Source organism: Mus caroli, unplaced genomic scaffold (genome assembly GCF_978045245.1).
Source record: "Mus caroli unplaced genomic scaffold, Mus_caroli_1 scaffold_7, whole genome shotgun sequence".
NCBI classification, from domain to species: Eukaryota; Metazoa; Chordata; class Mammalia; order Rodentia; family Muridae; genus Mus; species Mus caroli.
The window spans coordinates 85694244-85699491 of NW_028227262.1; the positions used below are offsets into that span (position 1 = coordinate 85694244).

Below are 5248 nucleotides of genomic sequence, written 5' to 3' on the forward strand. Positions count from 1 at the left end.
GGGATGGATCCCTGGATATGGCAGTCTCTAGATGGTCCATCCTTTCATCACAGCTCCAAACTTTGTCTATGTAACTCCTTCCATGGGTGTTTTGTTCCCAATTCTAAGAAGGGGCATAGTGTCCACACTTTGGTCTTCATTCTTCTTGAGTTTCATGCGTTTAGCAAATTGTATCTTATATCTTGGGTATCCTAAGTTTTGGGCTAATATCCACTTATCAGTGAATACATATTGTGTGAGAACCACGCATTCTTAATTGACAATATTGAATGCCCTTTTAGGGTCTTTAAGGGAATTTGATACTTGGTTGAGAAACTTCCCAAAAAAGAATCTATTGTCTGCACAGCTCCCATCACTTTTCCTGATGTTCTCACCAGAGCTTGGTAAGCTTTTATAGCCCAAATGTTCCAAAGTATTTCCATAATCCTTTGAAAAAATATGATTAGATCCATTAAATAATATTCCACGAGTCTTATACTAATTTCTGTGTTAAATTTTATTACTCTGATAAAGACCATTGCAAGGAACTTTTGGAGAAAAGTAATCATTTGGTTTTATCTGGTTACAATATATCATGTGGTAAGCAAGGCAAGAACTTGATAAGAATCTGGAGGAGTGAATTGAAGCAAAGACCATGGAGAAGTGAACCTGGCTTGCTCTTCATGGTTCATTCAGCCTGCTTTCTTATACAACTAAGCACCAGCTTCTTAGGGGTGATCCAGTGAACTGATTCCTCCTACTTAATCACTAACCAAGAAAATGTCCTATGAGATTTATATAAACCTCAACATTGTAGAGGATTTTCCCAGTTGACGTTCCCCCTTTCTAAATGACTCTAACTTATGGCAAGTAGACAAAAAAGCCTAACCAGGGCAAGTTGTTCTGCAGGGTGAAGTCAACAACTAAAACAGACAACTAAAATAACCAGTTTATCTTAACTAATACAGTAATTATTTTTAAATATTAATTTGTTAGCAGGCAATTGAAGTTTCTCTGCTGTCTTTTGGCAATAGGTCCAGCCTACTCAAGTAACTATAATTTTCTGTGCTGAATATAGGGGACCCATGTCTAAGTGAATATGAGGCAAGGCCTAGAAGAGGGTAGAACATTCTCACAGTTGAGAGACATTACTTTCCATGTAGATCTGTAGTGCTGTGGGATGCAGAGTGTTTAGAATGGCTCTAGTATAGAAGCCTACTGTGTTAGATGCTATTGTCAGTGACTAATATCATGATAGAAATATCATGTTGTGGTTATATTGCATTTTGATCAACTTTAAAGCTCAACATAACAACTTAACAGGGAATGAAATAGGTGTAAGAAAAGTAAAACAAAAATCCAGCATATTTAAAGGAAAAGTATAAATTTACCAAATGTATAATGAATCATTAACAATGCATAGCATACAATCAGAAGTTTCTAGACATGGGAAGCAAGAGGAAAGGATAGTCTATGATTGAGATAAAGTGAAAGAGAAGCAAACACACATGCCTACAAGTTACGAGAGTTATGTTGGAGTTAGCAAAAAGTTTACAAGATACAAGCAAACAGGAAAGGTAATATGTCATACCAAAATCTCAACAATTATCTTTATATAATTTTTTCAAGAGATAACATGCTCAAAGAGATCATACATGCAATAGAGAACCTAGAAACTTTAGATACAAAAAAAGACTTAATCATCCAATCCACAAAAACTGAGTGTGATTCAAGATGAATACAAAGGTAAAATTTAGCAAATATTTAAATCAATCATATTATCAATCATTTAAAAGCTCACTCATAAAACAGGTTTCGAAATCATTTCTGATTTACTTCATTATAAGTCTATTACTTAAATATGACAAGATTGCTTCAAGATAATTCAGGTGCCTTGTAATCATGTACAAAGAAGCTATTCTAGGATATTAGCAACTAAATTGGGATTGGTGCAGACACTTGTAGCCCTGATTCCCCAGTTCTCGAGACTGAGATTATTAAAAATATATGACCAACCTGGAAAAAGAATAAAATTTTAGTAATGCACACTGGAGATATAAAAAAATGTGACTGTTTCTTATATAAGCTGTGGTTTTGTATATCTCAAGGTATGTTCATAATTTTAAAATCAATCAATGCATTTATTATATTAATAAAGTAATGGAAAACCTGTAAATTAGCCCCAATCATTGCAGAAAGGGGCATCTATCAGTTATTCTTTGGTTAACAATTCATCAGACTATAATAAAATAATTTTCCCAATCTAAGTTAGAGGAATAGTCAGAGCCTTGGAGATACTATAACAAAATGGTATGCTTATATCAAAACGATATTGCTTAATTCTTAATCCTTAATTCTGAGGATAAATATCTGAAGTCGTAATAGTCCTGTCTTTCTTGGCACTTATAGGGCATTACATGCTCCTGGTAAATTTCTGGTGGATTGAAAGGACTTGTTGGCATCCCATAACCTAAACTGTCTATCTTCGATCTGGCCGTGTTTCCACAAAGTATTTTTCCTGAGCCTGTCTGTTTTCATGAGGCTGTATCCCTACAGAAGGGTTAGAGGTGCTATATCCACATCAAGTGACTTCAACTTATTTAATCTCTAGCAAGCCTATTTCCATTTTACAGTATACTCTATGAAACTTATAATTTTGCCTTCAGTATGCACATTTTGCAACACCTTAAAAGAATCTGAAAAGTCTATACCTCACATGCTGTTATCCATGGTATAATGTACACATTCTGTTTAATAAGGAACAAGAAAAGACTGTGTACCTATGCCCCTCAAGGAAAAAAAAGAGAAACATTCTGTTGAATGACCTAAACTCCTAGAAGGTGCTAATTGTAACAAAGTATAAAGATCATGATTATGACTGGAAGAAAAAGAAGTAAAGTGTATAGTTCCTGTAAAAAGTGTACAATGGCTGTCAGGATTCAAAATAAAACTAAAAACAGGTATCATCTGTGATAGGTAGAGACAACAAACAGACAGATCAACAGAGTGGGGATGTTAAATACTTTAATGTAAATATGCCATCATTGTAAAAGTTCATCTCTTTCACATTGAAAGGGCCTCTGAGTCCCTGGTACTTTCCCTGTTTTCCATTTTGAACATGATTCAAATGTTTTATCTCTGTTGCTTGCTTCCAACATAATATATTGCTGTGCCCTACGCCCCTAACTTAACAACTGACTGGAATCTGCAACGATGGGAGTCCACATAAATATTATCTTTCTACAAATTCCTTGTCTTAGCTATCAAAGCAGTGGACAAGACTGGACTTGCTAGTTTAACTCAGGGGTTCCAAATCTATTAGTATTTTCCTTTGCTATGTTCGGTATTCAGACATTTCTATAATTGCTTTGTGGATTTTAGAAAAAAAACACATTGTCAGTGTCTATATAAAGAACTTCAGTATTAATTATTGTTATTGTGGTACATTTACACTAGTATCTAAGGTAATTAATATCAAATCTTTAAGCTAATGTCGTGTCTCTCTTTTTTCTTTCCGTTTCCCAAACAGATATTGGAAGCTGAACAAGGGATATGATAGTCTGTATTGATTTTTCAATAAAATTTTGTCTCTGCTTTCCTATAAAGTATAATATAGCAGTGATTAATCTTAACAGTAGAATTTGTCTGGTACTTATAGCATGATGTAGATAGTTAGATCTTCTAACTATTGTATTAAATTCATGATTAGCACTATTGGAAGCTAGACTCACAATTGTGGAGAACAAAGGAAGTTACAAACATTGCATCTGAGGATGGCCTTATATGACATCAATGGGAGGGGAGGGAGGCTTGATGCTCCAGCATAGGAGGATGCTAGAGGGTAAGTTGGGAGTGAGTGAATGGATGGAGGGGCACCCTCACAGAGGCAAAGGGGAGTGGTGATGAGATGGAGGGGTTTGTGGAAGGGTAACCAGGAAGGGGATATCATTTGAAATGTAAATGAATAACATGATTTTTATGTCATTAGCTTTTATTTATTTATTTATTTATTTATTTATTTATTTATTTATTAGATAGTTTCTTCATTTACATTTCAAATGCTATCCCCAAAGTCCCCTATACCCTCCTCCCATCCTGCTCCCCAAACCACCCACTCCGGCTTCCTGGCCCTGGCATTCCCCTGTACCGGTGCATATGATCTTCGCAAGACCAAGGGCCTCTCCTCCCATTGTTGGACAACTAGGCCACCCTCTGTTATATATGTAACTAGAGACACCACTCTGGGGGTAATGGCTAGTTCATATTGTTGATCCTCCTATAGGGTTGCAGATCTCTTTAGCTCCTTGGGTACTTTCTCTAGCTCCTTTATTAGGGCCCCCGTGTTCCATCCAATAGATGACTGTGTGGATCCACTTCTGTATTTGCCAGGCTCTAGCATAGCCTCATAAGAAAGAGCTAAATCAGGGTCCTGTCAGTAAAATCTTTCTGGCATATGCAATAGTGTTTGTGTTTGGTGGTTGTATATGGGATGAATTCCTGAGTGGGGCAGTCTCTGGATGGTCCTTCCTTCCGTCTCACCTCTGAACTTTGTCTCTGTAACTCTGGCAGCACATATACTCAAATTAGAATGATACAGGGAAGATTAGCATGGCCTCTGCACAAGGAATAACATGATTTTTAAAAATTGCATCACTTATTTTTACATTTCAGAAGTCACTGATGGAGTCAACTGTGGAGGGGAGACTAATTTTGCTCCCTGGTTTCTATTTATCACAGTGGGAAAGGAAATTCAGTGTAGCCTAGTACCTATGAGCAAAGACTGAACATAACAAGATGACAGCAAAAAGGACGGGAAGAACCAGCAGCCAGACTATGGCACTTAAAGTCCCACCTAAGTAAAATACCTCTGTCAGCTATGTCACAACTCTTGAAGGTTCCATGGGTATCCAAAGTAGCAGAACCAGCTGGGGTCTAAGTACCCGAAGCAGGAGCCTTGGGGGTTATTTCACATTTAAAGCAAGACTCCAAGAAAATGAAAATCTATTATACAGACTGTTTCTGTAGATGTCAGAACAAGCACATATAGAGAATATAGGTGGATTGATACAGGAAAGGTATGTGTTGTAGTTGGTAGGAGTCATAGCTGGGTAGGACTGCTGGTTACTGCCCTCCTCTGGAAGCTTGCATAGTGATGGAGCACATGAAAACCCATGCTCAGAGAGGAGCCATTTAGGTCTGTTGCAGCCTCTAAAGTGTATCACATCTTCAACAAGGAGGACTTACCTTCCCAGCAAGGGCATTAGCAATC

General features: G+C 37.0%; 1 non-coding gene across 1 annotated transcript; it reads left to right on the forward strand.

Moving 5' to 3' along the window:
* The first annotated feature begins 4535 nt into the window (after window positions 1-4535).
* LOC115031476 (U6 spliceosomal RNA) lies at window positions 4536-4639 on the forward strand. The gene has a single exon (XR_003837093.1). It is a non-coding gene; the product is annotated as a U6 spliceosomal RNA (small nuclear RNA).
* Window positions 4640-5248: the final 609 nt, after the last annotated feature.